The 20,088-nt window shown below is 42.9% G+C and overlaps 1 protein-coding gene and 1 non-coding gene across 2 annotated transcripts in view; one reads left to right on the top strand and one right to left on the bottom strand.

Moving 5' to 3' along the window:
• Positions 1–630: 630 nt before the first annotated feature.
• On the bottom strand, positions 631–764 carry LOC131488971 (small nucleolar RNA SNORA52). The gene has a single exon (XR_009250347.1). It is a non-coding gene; the product is annotated as a small nucleolar RNA SNORA52 (small nucleolar RNA).
• Positions 765–11,213: 10,449 nt separating this feature from the next.
• Positions 11,214–20,088, top strand: part of RDX (radixin) — a 94,747-nt gene continuing 85,872 nt past the window's right edge. The window contains exon 1 of the mRNA XM_058686702.1: positions 11,214–11,350. The gene's annotated coding sequence lies outside the window, so the exon portion shown is untranslated. The remainder of the gene's footprint in view (positions 11,351–20,088) is intronic.

The following is a 20,088-nucleotide window of genomic DNA, read 5'->3' as shown; positions in this document are numbered from 1 at the left end:
TTAAGTTTGAATAAACTTCTGCCGACTAGCCTCAGAAATGAACCGCCCTTTAAGTCATTTCCACAGGAAAAAGAGAAAACACACCTTTAAAATTCCAAAGTAGTTTACACCATACTTTTGAACCAAAAAAGGTCCTTCACTAGTTGGGAGGGTCATTCTTTTTTTTTTTTTTCCCCCTGAAGAACTTATCAGAACATCCTGCACATGTGTCCCAAAAGCCACCATATCTAACATAAAGCCGAGAGTCAGAACACTGCATGGTCACCACCTCCATGCTTCAGGGCCGCCCTTGTTACCCTCTTTCCGAATCAGGTCGCAATGCCCAAAGAAAGAATTTTGAGGAGACGAACAGAGGCACAGCCCAGTGACTTGAAAAGTGTTCCCGAAATTAATAATTGGACTAGATCAGGGACCCAAGTAGATTTGCAAAGGGCCTACGCTTTGCCCCTTTCTTCATACGTAGTTAACGATAATCGCTAGATATTTCTCAATAAAGCCGGCTCTGATTCTGAAAGTCTCTCCAACTTTTCTGTAAGCATTGCATTTATATCTTAACTTCTTCGGTAAAAAAGCATTCATACATTCAATTGCTAACTTATTTTTCTTACTGCTTTTTCTTTTCTTTTCCTGGAGCGCCTAGAAGCAGCCTGGCACAAAGCCACTGAAGCCTTGCTCGCCCCTCTGGGTAAGGCTTCTAAAGAACTCTGGTCCGCAAGCGAAACCTGGCAGGCCACAGGCCGACTGGCAGGGGTTAGGGTGGACCGCAATGACTAGCTTCTTTCGTCTCATATCGGGTAAAAGCAATTGGCAGTGGAAGTTGCTTTTGAACTGTTTCAGTAATGGCTGTTGTACCAGCAGCATTCCACAGACAAAACAGAACCCACAGATAAACGCGTAAGAGAAGATTTATCATAGGAATTGGCTCATGTGGTTACGGAGGCCAGGAAGTCCCAGGAGCTGCCGTCCACCAGCCGGACAACCAGGAAAGCCAATGGTATAATTTAGTCGAAGTCTGAAGGGTCGGTGATGTCACTCCCAGTCCAAGGTCAAAGGCCTGAGAGCAAAGGGGCTGTTGGTGCAAGTCCTGGAGTTGAAGGCCTGGGAACCAGGAGCTCGGAAGTGCAAGAATGGGAGAAGATGGAGGTCGCTGCTCAAAAAGAGAGAATTAGCCCTTCCTTCCCCTTTCTTGTTCCATTTGGTCCCCTGACACATTGTTTGATACCTACCCGCATTGGTGAAGGCAGATCTCTTCACTCAGTCTCTTCAATCGAATGTTAACCTCTTCCAGAAACACCTTGCCAGACATACCCCCCCCCCAAAATTTTTTAACCTGTTATCTGGGTATCCCTTAAACCAGTCAAACTGACACATAAAATTAAACCTCACAGATGTATTTCAGGAAATAAGTGGCCAAGTCACAAAGTAAATAAGCCTGCACAAGAACTTTGTCATTTAAAAAAAATTTTTTTAATGTTTTACTTATTTTTGAGACAGAGGCAGAGCATGAGCCTGCTCTGGGTTGCGGGGGGGTGGGGGGTAGTGGCAGAGAGAGAGGGAGACACAGAATCCAAAGCAGGCTCCAGGCTCTGAGCTGTCAGATACACGCACCCATGTATCGTGAGATCATGACCTGAGCTGAAGTAGGACGCTTAACCAACTGAGCCACCCAGGTGCCCCAGTAATTTGTCATTTTAATACAGTTAACTATGCCTGGATATCATATACCACTAGTGTTGACCAAAAAAAAAATTTGAAAAATATCAACGATTTTCTTTGCACTTAATAAATGCATTGTGTCGATATTCAGAGCTGAGTACACCAAATTGAGAGCAGCAGGTAGGTTGTAATTAACATTAAATTTGGACTCAGGAAACCTAGATGTTGGTCTCACACTAACTTTTTGAGTCATTTCATTCATTCATTCAACAACTATTTATTGAACAGGGTATAACGCTCTGGACACTGTGGTAAGTGTTAGGGAACAAAATTGAAAAGAAAGTGACATTGTAGCTACATTTATAGACTTGTAGGCCAATAGAGAGGACAGATACCAATTAAAAAAATCTATGCATTAATAATACAACTGCTGTGAACTACCACAAAGAAAAGTTACAGGGAGATTGTGCCAGGGTGGCAGGTGGTCAGCACAGGCTTGATTGTGATTGAGATCTGAAGGATGCTTATGTGTCAGCTAGACAAGTGGCGCAGAGGGAACTGTATATGCAAAGTCCTAGTGGCCTGGATGGGGCAGCTGGCAGGGTCTAGGAGTTATAGATGGTCAGCGTGGCTTGAGCCTGGAGAACAAGTGCAGACCAATGGCCAACACACAGTAGGAGATCAACAAATGGTCGGGGGGCAGCGGGTGGAAAGGAGATGTGAGATAATTATACTTACATTTCAACAAATTAAATCTGGATTCAGTACTGAGAAATAGTTGTAGAAGGCACAAGCTGGCATAAGAAGACTAGTTAAGAGGCTACTGCTGGTCCAGAAGAGAGAACCGTTGTGTGATCAGGTTGGAAGTGGTGTAGATATGAACAATTAGACTGAGGCAAGAGGAGGTAAAAGCAATAGGGTTAGGTAACCGGTTGGGTATGGAGGAGGTGAATGAGAGGGAAGTGTCAAGGATGGCTCCTACATTTCTGGTTGAGCTGGGGAATAATGGAAACATACCAGATTCGAGCAAGAGAAACTGCAAATCTTAATTTGTTTCTGCAAAATAAAAGGCAGACTTTTCTTTAGAAAAAGCCTTTTAATGTTTATTTATGAGAGAGAGACTGAGCATGCGAGGTGGGGAGAGACAGAGTCAGAGAGAGGAAGACAGAGGATCCCAAGTAGGTTCCACACAGTCAGTGCAGAGCCCGAGGTGGGGCTCAAACTCACAAACCCGTGAGATCACGACCTGAGCCGAAATCAAGGGCCGGCTGCTTAACGAACTGAGCCACTCAGGTGCCCGAAGGCAGACTTTCCTTTAAAGCACTGTCCAGACTTAAAATGGTATGAATTGGATTATGGAATTCAATCATTTTTTTCAAAATAAAGAGTGAACTAACTAGAGTGGAAATTCTGTATAGGTAAATACATTAGCTATCTATTGTTATCTATTGTTAAAAAAAAAATTACCCAAACCTCAGCGACCTAAAACAACATTTATTATCTTACAACTTATGTGGGTCAAGGAGTCAGCAGCAGCTGAGCCGGGTAGTTCTGGCTTAGGGTCTCTCAGGTGATGGCCTTCGGGTTCTCGCCATGGGCTGCAGTCATCTGATGGCTTGCCTGGGGCTGGAGGGCTTATCTGCTTCTGTGGCGGCTCACTCACATGGCTGTGAGGAGAAGGCCTCAAGTCCTAACTAGCTCTTGGCAGGAGGCCTCCGTTTCTTTTTATTTTTTTTATTTTTTTTATTTTTATTTTTTTTATTTTTTAATATATGAAATTTACTGTCAAATTGGTTTCCATACAACACCCAGTGCTCATCCCAAAAGGTGCTCTCCTCAATACCCATCACACACCCTGCCCTCCCTCCCACCCCCCATCAACCCTCAGTTTGTTCTCAGTTTTTAACAGTCTCTTATGCTTTGGCTCTCTCCCACTCTAACCTCTTTTTTTTTTTTTTTCCCTTCCCCTCCCCCATGGGTTTCTGTTACCTTTCTCAGGATACACATAAGAGTGAAATCATATGGTATCTGTCTTTCTCTGTATGGCTTATTTCACTTAGCATCACACTCTCCAGTTCCATCCACGTTGCTACAAAAGGCCATATTTCATTCTTTCTCATTGCCACATAGTATTCCATTGTGTATGTAAACCACAATTTCTTTATCCATTCATCAGTTGATGGACATTTAGGCTCTTTCCATCATTTGGCTATTGTTGAGAGTGCTGCTATAAACATTGGGGTACAAGTGCCCCTATGCATCAGTACTCCTGTATCCCTTGGGTAAATTCCTAGCAGTGCTACTGCTGGGTCGTAGGGTAGTTCTATTTTTAATTTTTTGAGGAACCTCCACACTGTTTTCCAGAGCGGCTGCACCAATTTGCATTCCCACCAACAGTGCAAGAGGGTTCCCGTGTCTCCACATCCTCTCCAGCATCTATAGTCTCCTGATTTCTTCATTTTGGCCACTCTGACTGGTGTGAGGTGATATCTGAGTGTGGTTTTGATGTGTATTTCCCTGATAAGGAGCGACGTTGAACATCTTTTCATGTGCCTGTTGGCCATCCGGATGTCTTCTTTAGAGAAGTGTCTATTCATGTTTTCTGCCCATTTCTTCACTGGGTTATTTGTTTCTCGGGTGTGGAGTTTGATGAGCTCTTTATAGATTTTGGATACTAGCCCTTTGTCCGATATGTCATTTGCAAATATCTTTTCCCATTCCGTTGGTTGCCTTTTAGTTTTGTTGGTTGTTTCCTTTGCTGTGCAGAAGCCTTTTATCTTCATAAGGTCCCAGTAATTCACTTTTGCTTTCAATTCCCTTGCCTTTGGGGATGTGCCGAGTAAGAGATTGCTACGGCTGAGGTCAGAGAGGTCTTTTCCTGCTTTCTCCTCTAAGGTTTTGATGGTTTCCTGTCTCACATTCAGGTCCTTTATCCATTTTGAGTTTATTTTTGTGAATGGTGTGAGAAAGTGGTCTAGTTTCAACCTTCTGCATGTTGCTGTCCAGTTCTCCCAGCACCATTTGTTAAAGAGACTGTCTTTTTTCCATTGGATGTTCTTTCCTGCTTTGTCAAAGATGAGTTGGCCATACGTTTGTGGGTCTAGTTCTGGGGTTTCTATTCTATTCCATTGGTCTATGTGTCTGTTTTTACGCCAATACCATGCTGTCTTGATGATGACAGCTTTGTAGTAGAGGCTAAAGTCTGGGATTGTGATGCCTCCTGCTTTGGTCTTCTTCTTCAAAATTACTTTGGCTATTCGGAGGAGGCCTCCGTTTCTTACCACACGGATATCTCCATAGTTGGCCTGCATGTGCTGGTGATGTGGCACCTGGCTTGCCCCAGAGAGAGCCAATGAGGAGGAAGCTATAGTCCCTTTTGTGATCTCGTCTCAAAAGTCCCCTGCCATCAATTCCATCTTTCTGTTTGTTAGAAGCAAGTCACTAAATCCAGCCCACACTCGTGGAGGAGGGGAATTAGGCCACACCTCTTAAGGGAGGACTATCAAGAAATATGCAGATGTATTTTTAAAATTTTTTAAAGTTATTTATTTTGAGAGAGCAAGAGCATGAGTGGGGAAGGGGCAGAGAGAGAGAGAGAGAGAGAGAGAGAGAGAGAGAGAGAGAATCCCAAGCAGGCTCCACACTGTCAGCACAGAGCCTGACACAGGACTTGAACTCATAAACCATGAGATCATAACCTAATCAAGAGTCAGATGCTTAACCGACTGAGCCAACCAGGCACCCTGGTTTGTGGATGTATTTTAAAACCACCACAGAAAAGTGTTGCCTCAGTCTAATTGTTCATCTCTAATCTTCTACGCTTGCCACTACACAAAGCACTGGGCACCTTTCCTGGTTAGTAAATAACCACTGTTGTATACATTCAACTAAACTAAAATAAAACTAAAGTGTTATAAACTAGAAAACAGCTGTCTAGAATACTCAGTGCTAAAGGTCAGGGTGAATATTTACTCATTTATTTATTTATATCTCTGTAATGAGACAAGGACAGTCCAGCAAGGTACAAAGCTTATTGAATAATAAGCTGATGGATATTTGGGTCAAAAATTGTGAAACACTAGGAAGTGATTGCACGTAAATACTTTCTGCATAGGTCATAAGATACATAATGAGTTCTAGAAGTTACAAATCAAATATTTTATAGGTGAATCGGAGTTAGAGTTGAAGAATTAGAGAGCTTGAAGAAAGCTTACAGATGGTTAGTCTCATCTAGCTCCCTATTTAATAGATGAGAAAACTGGGAGTCAATACAAAGTAAAAAACATTTTTTTTCTTAGGAGCTCTCACACAGTTAGTGGGTGGAAACCACTTTTGATGGGACCGCTTCACAGTAATACCGGAGAGGGGAGTCACTGCTTTTTGAGGTTCTCTTCTAGTCCTGAAAATCCCCGACGTCTTAAGCTCTTGGAAAAGCACAAAAGGTGTCACATTCCCCTCACTTTAACCCTCTTTGCAAGCAGGTTACAGAATAGTCCATCGGATCTTTCAAGGTCATTTAGCAACTTGTTTGTAGGAATTGGGAATAAAGCCAAGGTTATGGATTCCGTCATTTAGACTCTTTCGACCCTGTTACTTCTGAAACTTTGTTGTTTATCACAAACTAAACTGGCTTTTTTATTATATAAGGAGAGAGGATTAAGTAATAACTTTTACCTTGCCTTTGTTGAAGATTAATACACTCATATCTCTGAACACATGAATTATGTACTTATGTAATTTGATCTTAGATAGGGAGAGAATAAAGGCAGGAACAGGCCTGTGGTTTCTTGAATCTTCCTTTAGATTCATTAGCCATCAAACCTCTGTTGACTGTACTGGAATTTTATAGCTTATATCAGCAATTAAGTTTGTATGGCTTACTAGGCACACAAAGCAGATGATAAGATAGTTTTATTTACTTTGTTTTTACTGAGAGCTATCATATTGCTGAACACATTGTGAATATCTACTTAAATATGCAAGGTAGTGGGAATAGTATGAAATATCACAGTTTATAATAGAAAATTCCCTTTTGTATCTCTATGTATAGGTATTTAAAGTAGCTGTGATTTTACATCTGTATAGCTTCTTTTTAATTAAGAATAATTTTTTTTTTTTAATTTTTTTTTTTTTCAACATTTTTTATTTATTTTTGGGACAGAGAGAGACAGAGCATGAACGGGGGAGGGGCAGAGAGAGGGAGACACAGAATCGGAAACAGGCTCCAGGCTCCGAGCCATCAGCCCAGAGCCTGACGCGGGGCTCGAACTCACGGACCGCGAGATCGTGACCTGGCTGAAGTCGGACGCTTAACCGACTGCGCCACCCAGGCGCCCCAAGAATAATTTTTTTAATGTTTATTTATTTTTTGAGGGAGAGAGAGGGAAAGCATGAGCAGCAAAAGGCCAGAGAGAGAGGGAGACATAGGCTCCAGGCTCCGAGCTGTCAGCACAGAGCCCAACGTGGGGCTTGAACTCATGAACCACGAGTTCATGACCTGAGCCAAAGTTGGATGCTCAACCAACTGAGCCACCCAGGCGCCCCACATTTGTATAGCTTTTTAAAAATGGTGAATAAAAAAGAAAAAGAGTGTATAAAGTTTTTTCATGGAAAAACATTTCAGTATACAATGATGGTTTAGATTATCATCTAATATTTCATATTCAAATCCTTGAGTTGAACAAAACCACATTTTCCAAAGACACAGTTGGAAATGAAAAGCCTGTTTCAGCATGTTACTGATGTTCATCTATTTAATGAGTATTTATTGGATGTCTCATTCACCATAGTTCTTATTTCCAGTTACTGAATATATACTTGTTCTTAGAGTACCCATAGACACTGAAAATCAGCATCTCTGTAAGTTGCCTAATTATCTTTATCTCTGAGTTCTACATCTTTTATACTCCCTGTTTATTTTAGTGGCACCCATTGGGTACTCATTTTCACATCTCCTTTCCTCTTACTCCTCGAAGTCTATCCCCACTCTTTTTTTTTTTTTTAAGATTCTATTTCCTCTTCTTCATCTTCAAAACCTCCTAGGGTCAGTCCATCATTCTCTAGTGCCTGGGCCTTTATAGCAAAACTGTCTGAGGTGTCCCTGATCTTATGGATCACTCTGTCACTGAACTGCTCTCCCATGTAATCCACATGGCTGCCAGTTACTTTGCTAACACAGAGAGGATCGCATTATTCCTTTTCTTAATGCCTCGTATGGCTTCCTAGCTCCTTAAGGATGAAGGGCAAATTCTGATCTTCCCAAATGGTTCTCAACTTACCTTTCTAAACCTCTAGTTATAAACATCCTTATCTCAACATCAACCCTGTCTTGGTACTCAGTCTTCAAAGTCGATTGCCTTTCCCCACTTCTCTTAGGGAACCTCTACTCACCCCTTCAACCTTTCCTCCTCTGAGAGGCTTTCTCCTTTCTATGCAAAGTTAACTGCCCAGTGTTTCACCTGACACTCTGTGTCTATCCTTATTATAGCTCATATTGCACAACTGTTTGTTTGCCTTTCCCATTACTGAATCTAGAGGGCAGGAGCCTAGACTTAATCAAACTAGCAAGGGGGCTGGAGCTCAGTGTTTGTTCTAGATGGAGAAGAGGTTCCATTTACAAACCATACTTGCAAAAATGAGTTTTCTTCAAGAAGGACTTTTATATGTGCTACTGAGACAAATGCTTTGTAACTATCATTGGAATTCTAGAATTCAGAATTAGTCAATATGGTGGAGTACAGTAGGATTGTAGCATACAAGAGTTAGTAATAGATTGTAGTAGATTGGTTTTGGTCTTTCTTTTTTATGCATAGTAGGTGCTATATAAAATTTTTTGTAACTACTGGTAATATCAGAATAGTTTTCTGGAAAAAAAAATCTAGTTTCAACAACCGTATGTGAATTTTCCCCTTGACAGTATAAATGTGGGAATAAAACAAAAAAAAATTTTCAGTTAAATCTCTCATATTTCATTAAAGATGCATATATTTGATATAAGGAACAAGGTACAACAATGGTGTGTATAGATGACATTTACAATGAAAATACCTGACGCCTAACTATCTGTCAGCTCAGTTCATTACGGTTTTTCCACAGTATAGTCTCACACTTAGGAAGCAGTGGCTTTGCTGCTTTTGTGTAATTGATGACCCACATTGTAGTAGATCTCAATTTAAATAATTCTTTTTACACTGTAAAAGTAAGACAAAATACTGAAGAATAGAATAAAGAAAAATGCCCATAGAAAACCACCCAGCCAACCCTGGATTTCAAACTTTCTCTTTTTTCCTGACCCCTTGTACTTTTGTGTGTGTGTGTGTGTGTGTTTAAACATACATGTAATCATACTGCTTGGATAGTTTCATAATTTGTTCCCTCCCCCTAATACTACCAAAAATTTTTCATGGTGTTAGACACATTATATAAACATTTCAAGTTGTTACCCAAAATGTTACAGAGTATATATAGTTACTTTCAGGATATTTAGTTTCCATGTTTAATTTTTGCATCTTTTAATACTATTGTGATGTAGAGTTTATGAATAAAGGTTTTGCTCTATTCTAGATGATTTCATTCAGAAAGAATCCCAGATATGGGATTACGGGTACAAGAGGATGAACATTTTTATAGGTTGAATCACGGTGCCAAATTGCTTTCTAAACAGGCTGTTTAAGTTTACACTCCCACTCACAATGTCTGAGACTACCCTTTTTATCTCACCAGCCTTGAATGTTATCTTTTACCTAAATATTTACTAATACTATAGCCAACTGAAATGTTACATTTTCTGGTCTGTTTGCTGTTGCCAGAGTTTAGGATAAAATCACAGCTTTGGAGTCCAACGTAACTAAGGTTTGGTCATTGCTCTGCCATTTCCTGGCTGTGTCACACTGAACAAATTACTTAACTCCTTTGAGTCTCTTCAGTCACTGATTAAACAAAAAAAAAAAAAAAAAAAAAAAGTCAATGTTAATATTGACCCCAAACACAGGGTTGTTGTAATTATTAAAAGAGATGCTCATGTAAATGCGTGTTACCCCAGTGCCTGGCACATGACAGACAATAGCGTATTATCCGTTTTCCAGTGCAAAAGTGTGTTACATACTTTTTTTTTGATTAGTGTACTATCCAGGAATTTACATAATACTTTGACTATCTTTATGCATGCAACTTGATGTGGGACGCTGAGCAATTACCTGGATAAACCTTGCACCCTAGGGATAAAGTCAGGGAGTAATCTTACAGTTAAGTAAAAGCACACACCTGGTTCCCATCCTCGAGGAATTTGCAATCTGAAGATCTTTGAGTTTAACTCTAGGGGCTTTTAATTGTTCAGAAAGGTCGCAGAGGGCAATGGAGGAGACTCACTGAAGCTGGGAGCTTAGCGAACTGAAGCGTGAGCTTAGTGAAAGTGATCTGGGGAGAGAGTTCCTGGAAAAAGCTACCGTCTCAGGGAAGGCAAATGCTAAGGCAGGAAGCATATGAATTATTTGTTCCATAAAAGTTAAGTACCTTCTTGAGGTTTTATTATTTGAATGTAAAGTTTGTTCATAAAGGGTAAAACTATATAAAGAAGGCACGCACGGCAAGCTGGACTGATCTGGTTTTGTGCACTACGGTTCAAGTATACTCAGGGCAAGTGTTACTCTTTGAATCCCAGCAGAAGACGGACACGGATGGGAGCGTGGACACTGACCACAAGTCTGTCTAGTCCCAGCCACTAATGAAAGTGAGTGGCCTGGAGTCAGACTAGGACCACTTGTCCAACCATCTCTAATTCCAGGATAATTTAGGTTTGGCTGCTCTTTGGGGGCCCCACGTCCAACTTTTTTCTTCTGGACCGCCTCCTCCCCAGAAATGTCGGTGGTAGTAAACATCGTCGACATCCTTGCGTGGATAAAACTCTGCACTCGCGACTGGGGCCATATCCATCGAGGTTTTGTTGGAGTTATCCGAAATAGCAGTTTTTCGAGTTGGGGAAAAACTGCCAGAGCAATTTCAACGTTCTCGGTGGCACACATAAATCCCTCTAAGATAGGCCCCTTTCTATCTCCCGGTGGATTCTCCAGCTGAGCAGCCAAGTAACCCGCGCCCGACTCCGTCCTGGCTCCCCCCTCCGGGAAGAAGACTCCCTCCTCAGGAGGGCGATGGAAACGCCCTCGGCGAGTTTTCCGGCACCCGCGGTTGTTTCAAGTTTCCACTCCCGGGGGTGCGCGGAGCGGGTGGCGGCGGGCGCGCCGCGAGCTTCGGCTGCAACAGCCCGCGTCCCTCCGGCTCAGTCCCGCCGGCAGGGGCTTCCCGCGGGCCTCCGCGGCCGACGCCGGCCCTGGCGTGTCCCCACCCCGCGCCGCGACCCCCGGCGACGCCGCGTGCGGCGGGCGGCGGCGAGCGCGGGGGGCGGGGCGCGGGCGGCCCTCACCGCGGCGGCGGCGGCGGCGTTGGCGCTCGGGCCGCGGCGCGAGGCCGGCCGGCCGGCAGGGGGAGGCGGGGGGCGCGGGGCAGCCCCGCCTTCCCCCCGAGGAGCCGCCGGGCGGCCATATTGCGGAGCTGTCTGCGGTGGTGGCGGCGCCTCTCGTCCCCGGCGGCCCGGCGCTCCCGCCGCCGCCTTTCCCTTCCTGCCGCAGCCGTGACGCCCGGCGCCGCCGCGCAGCGCCCCGGCCACGCTCGGGGCGGGAAGGAGCCGCTCGCTCTCGGGGTAAGCCGCTGGCGCCCTCCCTTCCCTCCCCACCCTCCCCCCCCCCAGTCGCTGCTCCCGGGCGGCTCCGGAGACGCTGAGGTGGCGAGAAGTTGCGGGGGCCCGCGCTGCCCGGCGGCCGCTTCGCGAGGGCCTCGCGCGCCTCGGTGTCCGCGCCCCGCGGGCCGCGGCGCCGCCGAGCTCCCGGCCCGGCCCGCCAGGCCGCTCCCGGGGTCGGCGGCAGGCGCTGGGCGCGGCCCGAAGCCCGAGGCGGCCGCCGGGCGTTTGTGGTCGGCGCGGGCGCGCGGTCCGCCCCCGGGGTGGGCCCCGGACCCCCAGACCCCGGGCAGCGGCGGGTTCCCGCCGCCTGGGCGCGGCCCCGGCGCGGCCTGGCGCGTCCCTTCGGGGCGCCCAGAAAATACCGTGAGCCTGGGTAGAATTCTAGTTTGCAGTGCAGGATGGGGGGGAATTTATTAGAACTTCTCCCCCTCCTTTCTCCCCCTCCCCCCCCACCCCCACCGACCTCCAGTTTGAAAGTAAGGGTGTTGAATTACTAGAGAGAGCGCGTTGGCCCTGGCGGCAAAGGGATGTTGTGTTCTGTACGGGGTTCGGGGCGCCGAGCCGCTCCCGGCCCCGGCCCCCGCGAGGCCAGGCCCGCCGTCCCCGGCCGCCGCGCTCTGTCTACCTGCTGCCGCGGCCGCGGGCGGCCTCGGAGCCTTGCAACTTTGTCCGGCCGCGGAGGCGGCAGCCCGGCTTGCTGTCTGGGCCCCCGTCCCCGCTTCCCGTGAACGCGCCTCCGCTTGATTTCCGGGCGAAGTCTGAAAGAGGGGCTCTGCGTTACTGCAGCTTCGGTGAAGCGCATCACTTCCTATACAGAGAGGTCGGGATTCCTGCACCGAGCCCGCTATTGGGTTCTTTTCTTTTTTCCCCTAACGAGATTGAGTGAAGTCCGTTTCGTCAGAGATCAGTTTAAAAATACGGTTGAGGGTTTGTACCAGACTTTTTAATGAGTCCCGTGGCACTAAGGCTGGCATGGTGCAAATGTAAAAGGCTGAGATAATAAGGGTTTATTTGATGAAGGGGTACGGACATCGACATTGCAATCTATTGTTTACGGAGCGTACAGTTTTTAGAACACTAAATACTCTTTTATATGTCGGACGGAGCTCTGAATGAACAATTGCCCCGTTCATGTGGCAGGGTAAATAAATAATGGCTTAATCCATTTGCCAAAACAGCATTATTAGATTTGAGAGGAGATTAATATTCAGGGCTGCATTGTTTTGTGTGTTTTTTTTTTTTTAATTTTCAGAATCCCATTGCTTTCACTAGTGTGCTTTATCTTTCAAACTAATATGACAAAAATGACAAAAGGTAGAACACCCCTTTTGAAGTTAGTAAAAAGGATCGTCACGGACTTTGGTTCTTTGCTTAATCACTTTTTTTATGTAGGGAGGAATTTACTAAACAGGTAACATTATTAAAGAATGAATACATATGTATTGGAAATTGTAGCTTTATTTAAATGAGGCAGAATTTAATTGTGGCGTTTAGGAATGTTAAATTCTTGCTCTTGCGGAATTTACGTTGTTTTGTTCACTTCTGTGTCCCTACGCATGGAAGAGAGTGGGTAGGAGAGACTCAGAAATATTTGTAGAATAAATGCAATTAATTTCAGTGTGGGTAAAGTATGTGGGGTCTGTCCTTTTAGACATTGTCATTACTTAAACTGATGATTATTTTTCCTTTGGTGGTAAGAAATGACAGACTTTGCTTTTCCCTCTCTTGGTGTCAGTAGTCTCGGGGAGGGGAGCAAGGGTTGTTTCTTGTTGATTGCTTTACCATTGCCAACAGCACAATTGGATTTTATTACTCATTTATGTGTTTGGCAGGTTGTTGAAATGAAAGTCTTGATACGTCTTTATTTTAACTCCTGTTGTCGTTTAATATCCTCTCCATATAGTTTCATAGAGCCTGAAATGTGGAACGATGGTGGGAATCTTTTCATCCATTTTTAACTTAATGCATTTTAACTTAGGCTGCTTAAAAAATGGCAGGTTTTAACCAGTATTTCCCAAAGACTAAAGCCAAAAGAAATGTGTTCTGTGAGGATTGTGAAGACTGAGCTGTGCTGGTGGAGCATAGCTGGCAGGGTAGAGCCAGTATGAGTTTATGCTCCTTCTCTCAATCTGGGAACTCAAGGAAGTAACCCTTTCTTGGATAGCTTGGGCCTCCAGCTGACCAAAGAAAGGCTAGTGGATACTTCTTAACTACCCTGATATTACCCTTTTGCTACTGAATTCAGCGGAACTGGATTGGATTGCTCTCGACTCCACCCTTAGAAGGTTATTTTTAAGCCTCCTAGTGTTGTTACTGATGGCTGAAGTGCTTCTGGGACCTTCACTCAGTCCTGTGGCCAGTGCGTACTCACCTCTTGGGTGATGCAAGTGGCCAGTCTGACCCCAGCGAAGTCCTCAGTTTGTAGCCTCTTTCACAGAATCTTGTCTTTCCTATTCATTTATTTCTCAATATTATTTTCTATTAAACGTATATTTTAAACTTTTATTTTTTAGAGAGCGTGAGTGTGAGTGAGTGGGGGAGGGGGCAGAGGGAGAGAGAGAATCTAAAGCGGTCTCCACACTCTGCTCCAAGCCCTTGACCATCATGACCTGAGCCAAAACCAGGAGTTGGACCCTCAACCGACTGAGCAACCCAGGCGCCCCTTAAACCATTTTTAAAGATGTTGAAAGTAATACAGTTTATGACAAACTTAAAAGACTTATATCTTTAAAGATGTAAAAGTAAAGCTACAAGTTCTCTTCACTCCCCAGAACTACCCAACGTCTTTCCTACTCCTGTTTTTCGTAGGTATTGCTGTTAGCACTTCCTTCCGTGGATACAGAAAATGCCAAAACTTAGGCAAAAACAAACATAAAAATCCTTTATTTGTGATTTTAAAGTCTATAAAAATAAGGTTATTTTGTAACAAACACTGAAATGGTATTTATTACTGTGTTGAAAAGATTGATGTTTCTCAGACGTTTAAAAAAAATTTTTTTAATGTTTATTTTTGAGAGAGACAGAGTGTAAGCAGAGAAGGGGCAGAGAGAGAGAGAGAGGGAGACACAGAATTTGGAACCGGCTCCAGGCCCTGAGCTGTCAGCACAGAGCCCCGGGACTGGAACTCAGGACCCATGAGATCATGAGCTAGGCTGAAGTTGGGCGCTTAACCGACTGAGCCACCCAGGCCCCCCTAAAATTTTTTTAATGTTTATTTTTGAGAGAGAAGATTTGAAGCAGACTCTGAGCTGAGAGTGGAGAGCAAAGTGTGCTTATGTGCTTGTGCAAATTTTCTTGCTTAATGATTGGAGGTGAAGTTCACTTTTTGTTTTCTCCCTATAGTATGGCATATAATAGTGAAAAATGGTGTCCTTTAAAAAATGTGTGTCTTTGGGGATACCTAGGTGGTGCAGTTGGATAGGCGTCCGACTCTTGACTTTAACTCAGGTCATGATCTCAAACTTGGTGAGTTTGAGCCCCACACTGGGCTCTGTGCTGACAACTCTGAGCCTACTTGGGATTCTCCCTCTTTCTCTGCTGTTTTCCCCTGCGCGCGCGCACACACACACTCTCTCTCTCTCTCTCTCTCTCTCTCTCTCTCTCTCTCTCAAAATAATAAGCTTTAAAAAAAATGTGTCTTTGTATTGGGAGCTGTTTGGAAAGGAAATATAGTCCATATGATTTACTTTCCTCATTCCATTTAATACTAAAGTCTAGCTTCAGCTTCGTAGAAGAGAGGGGCTCAGTCAAGTTAGGAGTTGGATAGGGTTTTTTGGGTATTTTTTTCCCCTTTGAATAGACAGTATGTATAGAGATCCAAATTTCCTAATTTAAAATAACTTTTATTTAAAAGGTAGATGTTAAAAATTTGCATGTGCATAAGTTTTGTATTGTTTTTTCTTACTGTAACATCAGTTACTCTTTAATAGAATTCTCAATTGGATTTTGCAGAGGTTTTATATATATAAATGAGGTAGCGATTTTTTTTTTTTAATTTTTTTATTTAGTGTTTTGCTTCAAGCAGTCCAATGCAGATGAATAGAATGTCCAGTCATGCTGGTTACTTTTCTACGTAGTTTATATACATTTGAAATAAACTGTTTTGACAGGCCAGATCTCTCCTGCTGGCCTGATTTTGTAAAGGAAGTTTTATTGGAACACAGAAATATAATTAGTTTACATAGTGTTTCTGGATACTTTTGAGCTATAATGTCTGAGGCCATACATTTTGCACATCCTGAAGTATTTACTCTCTGGTCATTTACAGAAAAAGTTTCCAACCCCTGATTTGGAGAAAAAAATACCTTGTTGAAAGAATGTCTTAGGTACTGTATGGAAGGAGGTAGCACATTGTTTTGTTTTTTGCCCCATGATTATAGAATTTATAAATTTATAAATCTTAGTAATTGGAACAGATCGTTTTTTCCAAGTTGTAGGTAGTCTGTGGGCTTTCAGAACTTTAAATGTTTCTTTCATTTGTGAAAAGTTGTTAACTAAAACTGGCTGCAGTGAAATTGTGAGGTGAACAACCTTCTTTTTCAAGGACTTCTATCACTTAAGATGCTTTGGCCACAATAACAGGAAATTCTCAAACTGGCTTAAATAATGAAGAAAATTAAGAGACTTAAGAATAGCTCAGTAATGATATCAAGGACTCACTCTCTTTACAACTTTCTGCCCTGTGGCCTTCCCCCATTGGCTTCGTCCTGAGACTGCTCTCTCCAGCGTTACAGTTTGGCTGCAGCCACCTGCCATCCGCACACAGCAGTTCCCAAAGAACTGGGAAGGAATGCCTCTTCCAGCAGCCCCCCAGCAGATGTCTTCTTAGTGTCACTGACCAGGCTTGGGATATGTTCCTTATCCAACCCAGTTACTGGCAGGGGGAATGGGATTGCCCCTCATCTAACTCTGCTCCCACTAGATTGTTTTAGTGTCTTGGGTTTTTTCTTAATCCCACCCACCTGAACTCACACCCAAGACTGAGCTGTTGTACATAATCTAGCATGAATATGTTAGTTCATATCTTCTTGGTTACCAAATTTATTTAAATTATGAAATGAAAAGTGTTGATTCCTGCTAAAACACTTTTGAGGCAGGGTTGACAAAATGTGGTCCATGAGCCAAATCCAGCCTACGGCCTGATTTTGTAAATAAGGTTTCATTTGAACACATCATTTGTGCACATATTATCTATGGCTGCTTTCATGCTACAAGAGCAGAATAGTTGTAACAGAGACCGTATGGCCTTGCAGAATCTAAGAAGTTTATTTACCTGGCCATGTAGGGAAAAAGTTGGCCAACTTTAAGATAACATACATACATTTATACTTCTCTGCCAAATACTGTTTGTATCTGGTGAGTAACATACTGACAAAGTCACATTCTAATGGGAATACAAATGTGCTGTTTTGTATACTATAAAGTGTGTTAAATGTTTAAATGCCCTTGTGTTAATAATATTAACAGGAGTTAATTTTCAGTGCAGCAGTGTTCTAAGCAGAGTTTTCTGTGATGTGAGTTGAGTATTTCTTGTTTCCTATTTATTTTTTTTAATCTTCCTATTGTTTCTGTAATTTAATAACCTTTCAATAAGCTAACAGAGTAGGTTATTGTTTGCAACTAAAAATCCTGGCTAGTACACAGAATGATGTGGGCACATGAGTGCAACAGAGGGACCGTTAGTAAAACGGAGAGAGAATGGGGATACAGGAAATCTCAGCCATGATTAATTGGATCTGGAACCCTTTGGCTTTTACTGAGTGTATGGAATGGACTAAACTTGGTTAGCCATCATCAGGACTTCTGATAATTAAGCCATTTGTAGATCCTAGACTTAGAAAAACTATAAAGTTTTAGTTTGGTTATTAGCAAGGTTGGTGTGTATACTTGAACTCATTACTATCATCTAACCAACAATCAGTATAATTATAGTTACCATTAGAAGTGTCAGACTGTCTGCCCTTTAACTCTGATTTGATCATCAAATTAAATGAGATTGCTAAAAATAATCTCTTGAATAATGTCTTGAGTAGAGACAATAGAGACAGTAGAGGTCTAAATTTGGGAGACCTAGTTGGGAGGAGTTTTGTTCTCCCATATTCATGTTTGTTGTCTCTCTTTTATTTTTTTTAAATCTTTTTTTTTTTTAAGTTTGTTTACTTATTTGAGAGAGAGAGAGAGAGAGAGAGAGAGAGAGAGAGAGAGAGAGAGAGAGAGAGAGAGAGAATCCCGAGCAGGCTCTTCACTGTCAGCATGGAGCCCGATGGGAGGCTTGAACTCACAAACAGAGGTCATGACCTGAGCCAAAATCGAGAGTCAGACGCTTAACCAACTGAGCCACCCTGGCACCCCTTGCTGTCTCTTGTAGTATGTTGGCTTATTAGTGTGTTACTTAGCTATTTGATAATGTAAATTAGAGGAAAATATTGCCCTTGACAATAATCAACAGAAGAAGTCAAATGAATATTACATGTAAACTTAATATGCCAACAAAATCGACAACAAACTTCTGAGGCCCTACTGTGAGCCAGGCACTATTCCAGTTTAAAACAAAAATTTTTTTTTTTACATTTATTTATTTTTGAGAGAGAGAGAGAGAGAGAGACAGACAGACAGACAGACAGACAGAGTGTGAGCAGGGGAGGGGCAGAGAGAGAGGGAGACAGAATCCAGAGCAGGCTCCAGGCTCTGAGCTGTCAGTACAGAGTCCGATGTGGGGTTCGAAGCCACAAACTTTGAGAGCATGACCTGAGCCAAAGTTGGATGCTCAACTGACTGAGCCACCCAGGCGCTCCCTCCCTTCCAGTGTTTAAAAGGGAGTTTTGAATATTTTGAAATTAGAAGCTTAATGAAAGAACTTCCAGAGAGCCTTAGTGATTGCATGAGAGAATATTGTCCAATTTAAGAAACGTAATTACTTTATTCTGTTTTGAAAATAAGCTGCTATTGTGTCCAGTGGTTCAAAACCTGTAAAGCCTAGAATGGTTTGTGAGAAGTCAGGTCATTTTGAGACTTGTTTTTTCCTGCTGCATAGGTGACTTAAATCAATCTGTTTGTTTTAACATTTTTTTTAATGTTTTATTTATTTTTTTTGAGACAGAGAGAGACACAGCATGAACGGGGGAGGGGCAGAGAGAGAGGGAGACACAGAATTGGAAGCAGGCTCCAGGCTCTGAGCCATCAGCCCAGAGCCCGACGCGGGGCTCGAACTCACAGACCGCGAGATCGTGACCTGAGCTGAAGTCGGACGCTTAACCAACTGAGCCACCCAGGCGCCCCTGTTTTAACATTTTTAAACATGCATTATGTTACCTTTTGATGTTTTCATAAGTGTAAAATGAAACTGAATTGCATTGAGCTTTCTTAGCTTTTAGCATTTAAAATTAATCTTTGCAAATGGTATTGTTTTTCTACCCACCTTGGGAACAATATAGATACGGTGTTTCTTTTAAATTTATAGGTTTATTTTTTTAAGCTTATTTTTATTATTTTGAGAGAGAGCAAGTGGTGGTGGGGGGGGGGAGGGAGAGAGAGAGGGAGGGAGAGAGAGAGAGGGAGGGAGAGAGAGAGAGGGAGGGAGGGAGGGAGGGAGGGAGGAAGGAAGGAAGGAAGGAAGGAAGGAAGGAAGGAAGGAAGGAAGGAAGGAAATCTCAAGGAGGCTCCACGCTGTCAGCACAGAGCCCATCTCCAGGCTCAAACCCATGAGTTCATGACCTGAGCTGAAACCAAGAGTTGGATGCTTCACCAACTGAGCCACCCAGGTGCCCCCAGATTTCTTTTAGAAGACAATCTAAATTCAGTGTACAAGTTTGTTTTTAGTATTGTAGTTCTGCTTTATATTTGTTTTAGGTTCTAGAAATTTGGTTTGCATTTATAGTGACATGTAAAAATTGCTCAAAAGTGTTGAAGATTTCATTTCCTTGAAAATGTCCTTGAACAAAAATCAGTTTCTACCTAAGCAAGTACTTATAAATACCGTATTTGGAACTGTATATCACCCTTATAGGAAATACATTTTCAAGGTGATTATACCAGTACTAATGTAACTTGTAACATCTTTAGAGATAGTCTTTTGATCTGAAAACAACGGAAGAAAGAGCTTTAGCTTCTTCTAGAAAAGCTCTGGTAATTATTTGAGATGAGCTTCTCTGGAATGATGTCAGAAAAAAGAATAGGAAAACCAGGAGAGCCCAGGACTCAAGTTTAAAAGGACCTCTGACTTGTTGACTAGCCGTATTACTTAGGGCAAGTCACTTATCTGAATCTAAATTCCTTATTAAAAGAATGAGGGATTGTGATACCTTTCTTGGGCAGAGGGAAGAAGGGTAGTTATTATGAAGGTTAGGTGATACAGGTGAAGTGGCTGAAAAGTATTCTACAGGTAATTCCTTCATTCACTCCCCTTGTGCTTGTTTTGTGCCTTATTTCTTTATTTCCAAAATGGAGCTGAAATTTTTTTGTCCTCTTTGCTTCACTTGAGGAATGACATGGCATTATATAGCTAAAGGTGCATTAATACTGCCATTAAATTGAGTATTAACATTGAGCTAAAAACATAATAAACATGGTACTGTGTATATTAGAGCTTTTAAGCTTGTGGGTCTGTGAACTTGGATAGGGAAAAAAGTTGCATATTTTTTACACGTTTTCTTGCCATTATTAATGTGGGCACCTAGTAGTATTAGCATTAACACAGACTG

Source organism: Neofelis nebulosa, chromosome 10 (genome assembly GCF_028018385.1).
Source record: "Neofelis nebulosa isolate mNeoNeb1 chromosome 10, mNeoNeb1.pri, whole genome shotgun sequence".
NCBI classification, from domain to species: domain Eukaryota; kingdom Metazoa; phylum Chordata; class Mammalia; order Carnivora; family Felidae; genus Neofelis; species Neofelis nebulosa.
The sequence above is the reverse complement of the archived record's forward strand: the minus strand, read 5'-3'. Positions and strand labels throughout refer to the sequence as shown.